The sequence below is a fragment of the Palaemon carinicauda genome, chromosome 3 (genome assembly GCF_036898095.1).
Source record: "Palaemon carinicauda isolate YSFRI2023 chromosome 3, ASM3689809v2, whole genome shotgun sequence".
Taxonomy (NCBI): Eukaryota; Metazoa; Arthropoda; class Malacostraca; order Decapoda; family Palaemonidae; genus Palaemon; species Palaemon carinicauda.
In genome coordinates, this window is record NC_090727.1 from 23,408,406 (window position 1) to 23,424,314 (window position 15,909).

General features: G+C 33.8%; 1 long non-coding RNA gene across 1 annotated transcript; it reads left to right on the forward strand.

Annotated features, from left to right (window-relative positions):
- The first annotated feature begins 258 nt into the window (after positions 1-258).
- On the forward strand, positions 259-7,955 carry LOC137636935 (uncharacterized). Its single transcript, XR_011043306.1, has 3 exons — positions 259-381; positions 5,127-5,286; positions 6,957-7,955. It is a non-coding gene; the product is annotated as an uncharacterized lncRNA (long non-coding RNA).
- Positions 7,956-15,909: the final 7,954 nt, after the last annotated feature.

Genomic DNA, 15,909 nt, shown 5'->3' on the forward strand with positions numbered 1-15,909 from the left:
AAATTAAGTATGCAAACAATGAAATTTGACTTGTTCAACAAATAAACCTCTTGTATTTTGTTCGGGCTATCATAGATATCTTGTAACTAAATAGATTTTTATGCCTGGCAGTAAACTCGGTTTTTGACATTATATAGTCAACTCGTAATAAGTGTCTAAAGCTTGGAAGGAACCTTAAACTATTTTGGGGGAAAATATAGGCAAAAGTGAAAATATTGCTAAAATGTCCTTTTCAAATCTTTCCAGATTTAAGCTCCGGTTTTCTTAGTATGGTAGTCATGACACTGAAGACTGGAAGAGAACATAAAGGCTGACATGCAATTAGTTGAGATATTGTAAGAAGAGCTTGAATCCTTCTGTCTCGCGTAGGAGCCAACTTAAGTATGACACCATCAAGGGTGAACTGGTGCTGTAATCTGTGCATGAATGGTGAAATATTCGTTTTAAGGTTCCGTGCTTTTTAGAAAACAGCTTAGATTTCTGGCATTCAATGCTGGTATGAAGTTCTTCTATCACGCACAGAACAATAGATTATGCTGTGTAAATAGCAGATATTTTAGATCTTTTTATTTCTAGAAATTGGTTTTTATTTCAGTGAGATTTTTGTCCTTAGTTTGAAATTGAAGTGATAGACCTCATAGGATTCACTTGAGTTGTTTGATCAAACTATCATAATTTTTTTTTTTTTTTTTTTTTTTTTTTTTTTTTTTTTTTTTTTTTTTTTACTTCTTCCTGTAGGTAGGCAAGCTTTTATCAAATTAATGAATACATACTTTTTGCTGAATTATTTTTCTTTTTAGTAAATTCCGTTAGTTGGAAAGCTCAGATTTAATTCATGATTTTTGTTAAGAAATTTGTTTTAAGTTTAGAGTTTAGTTCTATACCTCCGTTTAGGTGTGAAATAAGTTACCCACTCATAAACTTTAATATGACAAAACTTAAATCAACCTGTTTTTGACAAAAGTTTCCATGTCAGTGTGTGAAACTGTAAATCATTTAAAAAAGTTAAACTATTATAGTAGGTGGTTAGTGATGTCAGTGTGCCATGTGTGGTGTACTGTAGGTGTTAATTCAACCTAGTTTCATTTTGATTTAGCAAAGGTCTTTCTACTTGTATTTATGTGAATTCACTGTTGAAAACTTGATATAGGAACTGTAGCACATCTTTTTATTAGTTTTTAAGGTATCCTAAATGTTTTGTAATATTCTAATTTCTTCTCCAAATTGTCATAATTTTTTGGTTTTTCAGAAACAAGTTACTATTCCTAATCATTGTTGGGCCAAGTGGGCCAATTAATGTGTCTACCTGGTGCCCTGTTGCTGGCCATATGAGCCACATTTATAAAATATGTTCCCAACAGTGACGAGCAATATGGAAAAAACTAATATAAAAACAACAAGAAGGGCACTCAGTAGAGCGCAGATCTCAAACGCAGCAGCATATTTCTCGACCTTTTGCTTGAACTTTGACCTTCACATGTGTTAATTGGCGTGGATTTTCATACACTCAAATATGAACCAAATTTGAAGTCTCTGCGACAACGATGTCCAAACTTATCGCTGATTTGCGTGAATTGGACATTTTGCTGGACCGTGATCTTGACCTTTGACCTTGACCTTTCAAAATTTAATCATTTCTAGCTACTTAATCCCTGTAAGTTTCATTATTCTACGATTAAAGTTGTGGCCAGAGAGTAAAATATAACCTCGTTCTAACTTCGTTGGTGGAGGTAATAACACTTGCCTATTTTCGCTACTAATAAAAAGCCTTTAAAAATGTTTCCAGTAACCCTAGAAGAATGCAGTATTTTACTTTCCTCTAAAGACTGCTTTCCTGGTCCTATTGCGTGGGGGAATCCTACTCGCTATGGGACCTACAAAATCAGTTTATCGTTTACATTCTTAGGTGTTTCGTATATCACACTGCATTAATGTGTTTCCCAAATCCACATTATCTTGAATTCCCCAAATGATTATCCGTTTTGTTCAGCTTTGTGCAGTTTATACATTTTATCTATTGTGAATTACATTCCTTAGTGGTGGGATTTCCTGAACATTTCCCCGTACTATTTATCATCAGTCTTTAACTTGCAATCCTTTTCACCGATGTTTTAAGTATCCCTTTGCTACATAACTATATTCTGTAAAGTATCCTATTTTCTTTTTCAAAGTTCATTTCCGTAACTAATAAAACCTTTAACGCGAAGGTAATTCTATAGTCCCAGGCATATTTGTAATTTAGTAAAGTTCCATAATCAAGTCTTAAACGACCCCGGTACTGTATCTGAAACCTCGACCCGAAATAACTTATTGATTAACTCCTATTGCCTCAAACACTGCTATGACATTAAGCAGTTCTTGTTATTGCTTTTGGTATAAATTCCCTTCTGAACCAGCTGTGTCACAAATTAGTTTCCAGTGTAATGATAGATATCTTAATGCTGCTATATATATATATATATATATATATATATATATATATATATATATATATGTTTATATATATATATGTATATATACATATATATATATATATATATATATATATATATATATATATATATATATATATATATATATATATATATATATATATGTATATATATATGTTTATATATATATGTATATATACATATATATATATATATATATATATATATATATGTATATATATATGTATATATATATATATGTATATATATACATATATATATATATATATATATATATATATATATATATATATATATATATATATATATATATATATATGTATATATATATATATATATATATATATATATATATATATATATATATATATATATATATATATATATATATATATATGTATATATATATGTATGTATATATATGTATATATATATGTATGAATATATATGTATATATATATGTATATATATGTATATATATATATATATATATATATATATATATATATATATATATATATATATATATATATATATATATATATACATATATATATGTATATATATATGTATATATATATGTATATATATATATGTATGTATATATATATGTATATATATATATATATATATATATATATGTATATATATATATATATATATATATATATATATATATATATATATATATATATATATATATATGTGCGTGTATATATATATGTATATATATGTGTATATATATATTTATATATATATGTATATATATATATATATATGTATATATATATATATATATATATATATATATATATATATATATATATATATATATATATATATATATATATATATATATATATATATATATATATATATATATATATATATATATATATATATATATATATATATATATATATATATATATATATATATATATATATATATATATATATATATATATATATATATATATATATATATATATATATATATATATATATATATATATATATATATATATATATATATACGTGTGTGTATTAAGTATTCTATAGTAACTCGATTACTGATTCTCTGGTTTTGTATTTGAATACATTTTAGTTTTTATTCCGGACTCTGGTTGAATTAATGTTAGTCTTTGTCCTAAATTTTATTTGGAAGAATTTTACCTCCGCCAGCGAAGTTGGAAGGTGGTTATATTTTTGCCCGTTTGTGTGTGTTTGTGTTTGTGAACAGCTTCCTGGACACAATTTTGATAGTAATGAAACTTGTAGGGATTAACTATTAATTAAAAAGCTAGAAATTATAAAATTTTGGAAGATCCATGCTGAAGGTCAAGGTCACGGTCAAACGAAATGTCCAATTCACGTAAATCAGCCATAAGTTTGGACATCGTTCTCACAGAGACTAGAAATTTGGTTCATATTTGAGTGTATGTTACCAGTCAATGCTAATTGAGAGAGAGAGAGAGAGAGAGAGAGAGAGAGAGAGAGAGAGAGAGAGAGAGAGAGAGAGAGACTTTCCTTAAATTCTCTCTTAACTTTTTGCCTATCAGAATTTACTCAACGGTTGAAGTGAAGTTTGTTTAAAACCATTTTTGTGCATTTTCTTTTGGTTATACTTTCTTGCTGTTGCCTTTTTTTCTGAATTGTGAACTGTGATATTTTTCTTTATCAAGTTAACCAATAAATGTTGACTAAAGTAATTTAATTCGTAATCAATGTTTGGTATTAAAGCTTCAAAAGCTGTAATAGTTTACTAGGTTACTCAACAACTTTATAAGCTAAGTAAAAAATACTACAACTGAAATGAAGGTTTCCAAAGTAAACCAAAATGTCTAAAAAATGAGTTTTCCCTTTTCCAAAGCAAAGAAATGACAATTGAAAGTTTTTATTATGAAGGAGAGCTTACGGAGTTCATAGTTTCTGTAATATACTTGATCAATTAGATTATAGTTAGGCAATTCGCAAATGACTGGGAAAGATTGATATGTGTTGTAGTGTAGATATAAAACTATCATAACATTAATGCTTGCTTTGGAGAGATAGCTACGGTAAGCAGCTCTTCTAGGAGAAGGACGCTCCAAAATTAAGTCATTGTTCTCTAGTCTCGGGTAGTGCCATAGCCTCTGTACCATGGTCTTTCACTGTCTTGTCGTAGAGTTCTCTTGCTTGAGGGTACACTCGGGCACAATATTCTATCTAATTTCTCTTCCTCTTGTTTTGTTTAAGTTTTTATAGTTTATATAGGAAATATTTATTTTAATGTTACTCTTCTTAAGATATTTTATTTTTCTCTGTTTCCTTTCCTCACTGGGTTATTTTTCCTGTTGGGAACCCTGGGCTTATAGCATCCTGCTTTTCCAACTAGGATTGTATCTTAATAATAATAATAATAATAATAATAATAATAATAATAATAATAATAATAATAATAATAATAATAATAATAATATTAATAATAATAATAATAATATACTTGGTCAATTAGATTATAGTTAGGCAGTTCGTTAATACCTTGAAAATTATGAGAAGTCGTGTTGTGTAAAGATAAACTATCATAACATTAATGCTTTCTTTAGTGAGATATACATTTTAGTTTTTCCATTTTTCAGATTTTAAAATAAGTGTAATTTCATATTTTAAATAGTGCTATATTCTCTTCCAGGTGTGTATAGCTGTTTCCATGTAAACTACTATGGCGAAAAAGACATTTAAAAAGCGTTACTTCTCAACTGGAGGAAATAGAACAAGTGGAGGATTGACTAAAGTTGAACTTGAGGCAGAAGCAGAGCTAAGAATGGATTTTGAAACTTATAAAGTTGAAGGTGAGTCGAAACCCAAGTCATTTTCTAAACACTGCCAACAGTTAGGGCGAAAAAAAGTAGTTAATCTAAGTGAAGTCAGATGTTAGGGGGACAAGTCTTTCCAATCTTACGTCTTCATTCTTGAAACTGACATACTGTAGATCGTGTATCAAAATTACTGTAGAATTTTCACTATAATTTGTCAAACTGAAAATGGGACCCTCTATATAGTGAAGAAAAACTTATTAATGTCTCGCTTAAAACTCCTACCAGACTTGAGCGAACAATAACCTTAATTATTTCATTCCCTGATACCTACCCATATTTCAGTATACAGAATATAATTTTAGTTTATTTGTCTACGTTAGTTTTATATATACAGAATATTTGACTTAAGTTGTGGAATGATCTTCCTAATCGGGTAGTTGAATCGGTAGAACATCAAAAGTTCAAACTTGCAACAAATGTTATGTGGCTGATGTCTTTTTTTTTGTAGTTCATATATGAAATATCTGCTTTAATGTTGTTACTGCTCTTAGATATTTTATTTCAATTGCTCATTATTTCTTAAATACTTTATTTACTTCATTTCCTTTCCTCACTGTGCTATTTTTTCCCTATTTAAACCCTTGAGCTTATAGCATCCTGCTTTTCCAACTAGGGTTGTAGCTTAGCTAGTAATAATGATAATAATGTTTTATTTTCAATGTAGCTTTCCCTGCAAAAACAAATGAAGTCTTCTAAAAACATTAGTACGTGCAGGCTCTTCAATATCCAAAAATCTATTGCCAATGTAGCAGTTTGCAAAAAAAAATCTTGACTCTCCCTAATTTCAAATCATGCAGACTTCCGCGTCTTGCTCAGCTTGTAAAGAAATTAGAAAAGTTTAGGATAAAACTGAAAATGGAAGTCAAATAAAACAAAGGCACAAACTGTAACCATGATATCTATAAAAATCAAAAGATACATTTCTTCTGGAAATTCTTATCAGTTTTAGTTTGCAATGATTTGAAAAGTAATGAAATCCTGTTAAGAGGTTAACCACATCCATGGTAACATTCAACATTACTATGAAACTACAGTACAATTTTTTTTGTAATGTGTGAAATTTTACAGAAATTTTAACTAGTAAAGTAAGGTAAAAACTCTTCAGTAGATATGTTCCTCAGCGCACTAGTTACCCCTCATTTGTGGCCACTAGTTTATTGAGGTGTGGTGTTTTTTGACAATTTGACTATTCAACCAATGAATTTTGATTTGTTTAACAAATAAACATACGTCTTTTAATAGTTTATATGTGATATATCTGTTTTAATGTTGATGTTTCCGAAATATTTCATCTAAATTGTTCATTACATATTATATCATTTATTCATTTCCATATTTCCTTTCCTCTCAAGGCTATTTTTCCTTGTTGGATTTGGGCTTATATTATCTTGCTTTTCCAATTAGGGTTGTAGCTTAGCTAATAATAATAATAATAATAATAATAATAATAATAATGATAATAATAATAATAATTCATTCGAGCTATCATGAATATCTTGTAAGTAAATAGTTTTTTAATGCCTGGCAGTAAACTCAGCTTTTGACATAAGATAGTCAACTAGTAATAAGGGAAAATTTAGTTTAAGTACAGAAGTAGGCAAAAGTGAAAATTTTGTAAAAATGTCCTTTCCATTTCTTTCCAGAACTGCTCTCCAGTTGACTTGGTATTCAAATGGAAATGAGGACTGAAAAAGGACACAAAAGCTGTCCTTAAGTTGAGAAATTACAAGAAGAGCTTGAATCCTTTTGTCTTCTGTATTTGCCAAGTTAAGTATGACACCATCAAGGGTGAACTGATGGTGTAAACTTCGCTTGAATAGTGAAATATTCGTTTTAAGGTTCTGTGCAATTAGTAATGGCATGAAGTTCCTCAATCACGTACAGAACAATATTAGGTTACGCTGAGTAAAATAGCAGATATTTGAGATCTTTTTATTTCTAGAAATTGGTTTTTATTTCAGTGAGATTTATTTTTTTCTTAATTTGAAACTGAAGTGATAGACCTCATAGGATACACCTGATTTGTTTGATCAAACTATCCTTTTTTTTCTCAACTATTTCCTGTAGGTTAGCAAGCTTTTATCAAATTAATTCATACATATTTTCTGCTGAATGATTTTTCTTTTTAATTAATCTTGTAAGTTGAAAAACTCAGATTAAATACCTTTTTATTTTTTCTTTAAAAATTTGTTTTAAACTCAAGTAAGTTTAGAGTTTAATTCTATACCTCTGTTTAGGTGTGAAATTAATTACCCACTTCTAAACCTTTTATATGACAAAACTTAAATCAACATAATTTTGCTAATATTTTCATGTGAGTGTGTGAAACTGTAAATCATTTAAGAAGTTATATTGTTATCGTAAAAGGGTAGTGATGTCAGTTCGCCATGTGTGGTGTAATGTAGGTGTTAATTCATCCTAGTTTAATTTTGCTTTAACAAAGGTCTTTCTACTTGTATTTGAGTGAATTCAATGTTGAAAACGCGATATAGGAACTCTAGCACATCTTTTTTTTTATTAGTTCTTAATGTTTTGTCCTGAGATATTTTAATTTCTTTGCCAAAATAATTTGTTGGTCTTTAGAATATCATAAATTTGGTGGCTTAAATTATCTTAATCGTTTTGGAGCCTAGAATATCTTACTTTAGTGGACTTGAAATATCCTTCCTACTTTTGGGGGCTTAAAATATCTTATTTGAGGACTAAATTCTTACTTTTGTGGGCTTAAAATATCCTACTTTTGGGGGACTTGAAATATCTTATTTTGGGGGCTAAAATCTTTCTTTTGTGGGATTAAGTATCCTAGTTTTGGGGCTTACAATATCTTACTTTTGGAGGATTAAAATATCTAACTTTTAGGGGCTTAAAATATCTCAATTTTTGGATGCTTAAAATATCCTACTTTTGGGGGATTAAAATATCCTACTTTTGGGGGATTAAAATATCCTACTTTTGGGTGCTTAAAATATCCTACTTTTAGGGGCTTGAAATATCCTACTTTTGGGGGATTAAAATATCCTACTTTTGGGGGACTTGAAATATCTTATTTTGGGTGCTTAAAATATCCTACTTTTGGGGGCTTAAAATATCCTACTTTTGGGGGCTTAAAATATCCTACTTTTGGGGGTTTAAGATATCCTAATTTGTTTTCGATTGAACTGATTTATTAGAAATATATTATTTCTTAAAAAATTACTTAAAACTTTACTAAATTTGTACTTCATAAATCTTGATTAGCAATTTTCTGCGAGTTCCTATTAATACTTTTGACTTTCAGGTTAATGTGGCCTTCTCCTGGGATGCTTCAAACCCTTTAACCAAAGGTTGATGAACATTAAGGACTAGTCCTATGGGATACAGACTCTCCTGGTCAAGTCCTTCAGTTGGAGCAGAGGAAGTGGAACTTCTAGAACACCTTTTTGGGTCTGGGTGTAGGGAGTTGTCCCTATATAAACTAGTTTTTCACAATGAAGATTCAAATATCTAGTTCACGTTTCAAGTCTTGGACAGTGTACTAAGTTTTATTGCTAGCTTACTAATTTACCTAAGTTCTAAAATTTTCGGTTTCATGAATTTAGTTTTTATACATTAAATTCACATTAGTAATTGGTTTAATGAATAGTTGATGACTAAAATTTAGTTATAAATCAATTTAGGCCTATCTAAATCCATGTCAATAACTAAGATTGAAATCTTGCGTAAGCTAACCTGAAGTTTTTTAGACCTAAATTATATCTCATTCTCATTAAAATTTCTGGTAGTCCTGATAGAAGATATTTCAGGGAGGGGCTTGGCTATTTCAAGTAGGAGTTAATTTAAGTAGGAGTTATTTTGGGTATGAGTTATTTAGGAGTTCTTCCAGGTAGGAGTTCTTCCAGGTAGGAGTTCTTCCAGGTAGAAGGTGAGCTATTTCAGGTAGCAGTATTTCAGGCACGAGTTCTTTCAGTAGAGGGCAGGCTATTTCAGGTAGAACCTAGGATGTTTCATGTAGGAGTTAGTTCATGTAGGAGTTTTTATTCAGGTAGGAGTTTTTTCTGGTAGGAGTTTTTTCTGGTAGGAGTTTTTTCAGGTAGGAGTTATTTCATGTAGGAGTTTTTTTCATTGAGTTTTTTTTCATGTAGGAATTTTTTTCATGTAGGATATTTTTCAGGTATGAGATTTTCTCATGTAGTAGTTATTTCATGTAGGAGTTTTTTTCTTGTTTTTTCAGGTAGGAGTTTTTTCATGTAGGAGTTTTTTCATGTAGGAGTTTTTTCATGTAGGAGTTTTTATGTAGGAGATTTTCTCATGTAGTTATTTCATGTAGGAGTTTTTTTCTTGTTTTTTCAGGTATGAGTTTTTTCAGGTAGGATTTTTTTTTCAGGTAGTAGTTTTTATCAGGTAGGAGTTTTTTCTCGTAGAGGTTAGGATATATCAAATAGCAGTTATTTCAGGTAGGAGTTATTTCTCTAGAGGCTAGGATATGTCAAGTAGGAGCTATTTCAGGTAGGAGTAATTTCAGGTAGGAGTTCTTTCAGTTAGGAGTTCTTTCAGTTGAGGGTAAGCTATTTCAGGTAGATGCTGGAATATTTCAGGTAGGAGTTATTTCAGGTAGGAGTTATTTCAGGTAGGAGTTCTCTCAGGTAGAGGCTGGGATATTTCAGATAGAGGCTGGGCTGTTTAGGTTAAATTTTAGTCTAGTGATATCTTCGGAATTTATTTATTTGATCCAATGGAATGAGACATGTTATTGTATTAGGAATTTAAAGGTTTTATAAGATTACTGAATTATCCGGTATCAAAACTTTCAGTTGATGGAAATGATATTTTAGTTTGATAAGTATACATAGTTTATTTCATTTTGGGGCATTTAAATTGAGCTGCGAAAAAAATGTTATTTCAAGGTGTGTTTAGCCTTTCAATTTTTCTTTCTGTCCTATAAGCTTAAGGTTCTTTAACCCAAAACACTTTCAAGTTTCAAAATTATACCTTGGATAGTTGATCCCCCACATTGTATTTTAGATTTCATAAAGGGTAATAATTAACAAATGTATTTGAAGAAATCTAAAGTTTAAATGCATTGGTCCTACATTTAAAAATCTAGATTTTGTATAAAAACTTATCCCACTTTTTATACTTAATTTTGTGAGATTTAGTATTTGATAAAATGTCCATCCTCCCTCCCCATGTTAAAAATCTTAAGTCTCTCTCTCTCTCTCTCTCTCTCTCTCTCTCTCTCTCTCTCTCTCTCTCTCTCCATTATCACTAAAGAATACATATAGATTATAAGGTAACATTATAAGGTTTGTTTTCCATATCTCTCTCTCTCTCTCTCTCTCTCTCTCTCTCTCTCTCTCTCTCTCTCTCTCTCTCTCTGTGTGTGACTAGAGTAGTTTATAGAGGATTTTAGGAGTATACTTTGAATGAAATAAAAAGGTATATGATACATGTAAAAGAAAAAGTTACTGTACATGTCTTTCAGATTTGAATAAGATATTGTTAGAGAAGCTTAAATTTAAGTTTAGGAAAGATAGTTTTAAAATCTTGTGCTTATGGCAAGGTCGAAAGGCTGATTTGTTGATTCGTATAGATTTAAATACTAAGAATCAAAGTAGGACTTAAACATTGCTGGATAATACAGAATAGTGAATAGATTTAGGTGATCGTTGGCAGACGAGGTGATGTGAAATAGCTAGGAGGGATTTGGTGTGAAATGGCTAGAAGGACTTTGGTGTGAAATGGCTAGGAGGGATTTGGTGTGAAATGGCTAGGAGGGCTTTGGTGTGAAATGACTAGGAGGGCTTTGGTGTGAAATGGCTAGGAGGGCTTTGGTGTGAAATGGCTAGGAGGGATTTGGTGTGAAATGCCTAGGAGGGATTTGGCGTGAAATGGCTAGGAGGCCTTTGGTGTGAAATGGCTAGAAGGGCTTTGGTGTGAAATGGCTAGGAGGGATTTGGTGTGAAATGGCTAGGAGGCCTTTGGTGTGAAATGGCTAGGAGGACTTTGGTGTGAAATGGCTAGGAGGGATTTGGTGTGAAAGGGCTAGGAGGACTTTGGTGTGAAATAACTAAGAGGAATTTGGTGTGAAATAGCTAGGAGGGCTTTGGTGTGAAATGGCTAGGAGGGATTTGGTGTGAAATGGCTAGGAGGCCTTTGGTGTGAAATGGCTAGGAGGCCTTTGGTGTGAAATGGCTAGGAGGCCTTTGGTGTGAAATGGCTAGGAGGGATTTGGTGTGAAATGGCTAGGAGGCCTTTGGTGTGAAATGGCTAGGAGGACTTTGGTGTGAAATAACTAAGAGGAATTTGGTGTGAAATAGCTAAGAGGGCTTTGGTGTGAAATGGCTAGGAGGGCTTTGGTGTGAAATGGCTAGGAGGGCTTTGTTGTGAAATGGCTAAGAGGGTTTTGTTGTGAAATGACTAGGAGGCCTTTGTTGTGAAATGGCTAGGAGGACTTTGGTGTGAAATGACTAGGAGAAATTCGGTGTGAAATGGCTAGGAGGACTTTGGTGCGAAATGGCTAGGAGGGCTTTGTTGTGAAATGGCTGTGAGGGCTTTGGTGTGAAATGGCTAGGATGACTTTGGTGTGAAATGGCTAGGAGGGCTTTGGTGTGAAATGACTAGGAGGGATTTGGTGTGAAATGGCTAGGAGGGCTTTGGTGTGAAATGGTTAGGAGGGATTTGGTGTGAAATGGCTAGGACGGATTTGGCGTGAAATGGCTAGGAGGCCTTTGGTGTGAAATGGCTAAGAGGGATTTGGTGTGAAATGGCTAGGAGGCCTTTGGTGTGAAATGGCTAGGAGGACTTTGGTGTGAAATAACTAAGAGGAATTTGGTGTGAAATAGCTAAGAGGGCTTTGGTGTGAAATGGCTAGGAGGGCTTTGGTGTGAAATGGCTAGGAGGGCTTTGTTGTGAAATGGCTAAGAGGGCTTTGTTGTGAAATGGCTAGGAGGCCTTTGTTGTGAAATGGCTAGGAGGACTTTGGTGTGAAATGACTAGGAGGAATTCGGTGTGAAATGGCTAGGAGGACTTTGGTGTGAAATGGCTGCGAGGGCTTTGGTGTGAAATGGCTAGGAGGGATTTGGTGTGAAATGACTAGGAGGGCTTTGGTGTGAAATGGCTAGGAGGAATTTGGTGTGGAATGGCTAGGAGGGCTTTGTTGTGAAATGGCTGGGAGGGTTTTGGTGTGAAATGGCTGGGAGGGCTTTGGTGTGAAATGGCTGGGAGGGCTTTGTTGTGAAAGGGCTGGGAGGGCTTTGTTGTGAAATGGCTAGGAGGGATTTGGTGTGAAATGACTAGGAGGAATTCGGTGTGAAATGGCTAGGAGGACTTTGTTGTGAAAGGGCTGGGAGGGCTTTGTTGTGAAATGGCTAGGAGGACTTTGGTGTGAAATGACTAGGAGGAATTCGGTGTGAAATGGCTAGGAGGACTTTGGTGTGAAATGGCTGCGAGGGCTTTGGTGTGAAATGGCTAGGAGGGATTTGGTGTGAAATGACTAGGAGGGCTTTGGTGTGAAATGGCTAGGAGGAATTTGGTGTGGAATGGCTAGGAGGGCTTTGTTGTGAAATGGCTGGGAGGGTTTTGGTGTGAAATGGCTGGGAGGGCTTTGGTGTGAAATGGCTGGGAGGGCTTTGTTGTGAAAGGGCTGGGAGGGCTTTGTTGTGAAATGGCTAGGAGGGCTTTGGTGTGAAATGGCTAGGAGGGATTTGGTGTGAAATGACTAGGAGGAATTCGGTGTGAAATGGCTGGGAGGGCTTTGTTGTGAAAGGGCTGGGAGGGCTTTGTTGTGAAATGGCTAGGAGGACTTTGGTGTGAAATGACTAGGAGGAATTCGGTGTGAAATGGCTAGGAGGACTTTGGTGTGAAATGGCTGCGAGGGCTTTGGTGTGAAATGGCTAGGAGGGATTTGGTGTGAAATGACTAGGAGGGCTTTGGTGTGAAATGGCTAGGAGGAATTTGGTGTGGAATGGCTAGGAGGGCTTTGTTGTGAAATGGCTGGGAGGGTTTTGGTGTGAAATGGCTGGGAGGGCTTTGTTGTGAAATGGCTGGGAGGGCTTTGTTGTGAAATGGCTGGGAGGGCTTTGTTGTGAAATGGCTGGGAGGGCTTTGGTGTGAAATGGCTGGGAGGGCTTTGTTGTGAAAGGGCTGGGAGGGCTTTGGTGTGAAATGGCTAGGAGGCCTTTGGTGTGAAATGGCTAGGAGGACTTTGGTGTGAAATGGCTAGGAGGGATTTGGTGTGGAATGGGTAGGAGGGATTTGGTGTGCAATGGCTAGGAGGGATTTGGTGTAAAATGGCTAGGAGGCCTTTGGTGTGAAATGACTAGGAGGCCTTTGGTGTGAAATGGCTAGGAGGAATTTGGTGTGAATTGGCTAGGAGGGCTTTGGTGTGAAATGGCTGGGAGGGCTTTGTTGTGAAATGGCTGGGAGGGCTTTGTTGTGAAATGGCTAGGAGGGATTTGGTGTGAAATGACTAGGAGGGATTTGGTGTGAAATGGCTAGGAGGGCTTCAGTGTGAAATGGCTAGGAGGGCTTTGGTGTGAAATGACTAGGAGGAATTTGGTGTGCAATGGCTAGGAGGGCTTTGGTGTGAAATGGCTAGAAGGCCTTTGGTGTGAAATGGCTAGGAGGCCTTTGTTGTGAAATGCCTAGGAGGGCTTTGTTGTGAAATGACTAGGAGGAATTTGGTGTGAAATGGCTAGGAGGGCTTTGGTGTGAAATGGCTAGGAGGGCTTTGGTGTGAAATGGCTAGAAGGGCTTTGGTGTTAAATAGCTAGTAGGGATCTGGTGTTAAATAGCTAGTAGGGCTTTGGTTGTAAATGGCTAAAAAGGCTATGGTGTGAAATGGCTAAAAAGGCTATGGTGTGAAATGGCTAGGAAGGCTGTGGTGTGAAATGGCTAGGAAGGCTGTGGTGTGAAATGGTTAGGAAGGCTATGGTGTGAAATGACTAGGATGGTTTTGGTGTGAAATGGCTATGAGGGCTTTGGTGTGAAGTGGCTATGAGGGCTTTGGTGTGAAATGGCTTTGAGAGCTTCGGAGTGATATGGATAGGAGGGCATTTGTTTGAAATGGATAGGAGGACCTTCACGTGAAAGAGCTAATAGGGCTAGGAAGTGTGATGGCTAGTATGTGAATATGTAAAATGTTAGGGCTTTGGCTAGTATTAGTGTTATTCCTCATCTTCTCTTAAATGAACATACCTTGAAATTAACTTTGAATTTCAAAAATGACTCAGGGCAGTATTTTGTGAAATCTTGCAACAGCTTCGAATCAGATTGTTCACTCTAATACATAACTAAAGTTTCAGAACTCCCATTCCCACTCCTTGATCCATCCACCTCCCAATTTGGAAAGATTTAAAAAAGAAAGGGAACGTTCATATGACTGAGCCTCCCTCCCCATCTGTCCCCCTCCCTCTTCTGGTATCAGTACTTGCCATATTCCTCACCACTGAAAGACCAGAGGGCCCATGAAGTATATATCTTGCTTTTGACTAGAACCACTGTTCATTTAGGCTGTTTATGAGCTTCCCATGTACGGAACTCGTTCATTCTTTTGCTGGTTTAATGAGAGAAGAATATTGTTAACTTGGTTATGTTGTATTGTCAAAATGCTAGACTGCGTGCTATGGTGAACATGTTTAGTCCAATTTGATTTCCTTGAAATCCTATCAGAGTATATTCTGTCTTGTCAATTCTAGTCATGATAATCATTCAGCCTTGTTAAAGGATCTTAAAGCCTCAAATGATTTTAAAAATGTTGTTTCATACTTTTTAATATTTTTGAAATTGTTTAAAATTTATTCTTAAAAATCTTTAATTCTTAATTGTAGGAGATTCTAGTGTCAAATTGAACAGGTTTCTGTTATGTATACACTGTAATTTCAAACTATATCAAATTTGTCATGTATTGTGTAAATTGAGTTGTGAAATTATTTTTGTCAAGAGACTGATTTAAAATTTGTCCAAGAATATGTGAAATTTCAATGTTAATGTGAAATTAGTAACTGTAATGTTTCAATTTTATCAGTCAATGAAAATTCAAAATGTTAGAAAGATTAATTAATGTAATTTTAAATTTTTAGATCATTTTAAGAAGTGTTGACAGTCAGTCTTGCATTCCAGTGCTTTCCATTACACTGAGATACCCGAGCTCTCTGAAAAGGGGTCCAGCTGGGATTATAAATGTCCCAAGATATCTGATTCCTACTGTTTCTGTTCAGGACATAAAGGAGGGATAAAGAACTGCTGTAGTCATTTTAGAAGAAGTGTGTAATACATTCTTGAATATATTGCTGTTAGTATAGTTTTAGTTAGTATTTGTGCTTGGGAGTTACTTCCAATGTTGATTAAGGGAATTAAGGGATTATTAAAGTCATTGTTTGTGTAATTCAGGATTAGGTAACCTAGCTTAGGGGATGTTTATACAGGGTTAAATCGTATGGCTTCAATTTGATTTAGTTTAACCTGCTCTTGGTTAAGTATTTCTAAAATTTATGCAGGATTAAGTGGAATTATAGTTTTCTCAAAATAGTGTTCAGTACACTCTTCAAATGTCTGCGGTTGCATTGATATTACCGTAATCTTTAAGTAACTTGAGGGGACAAGAAAAAGGTCAGTTTG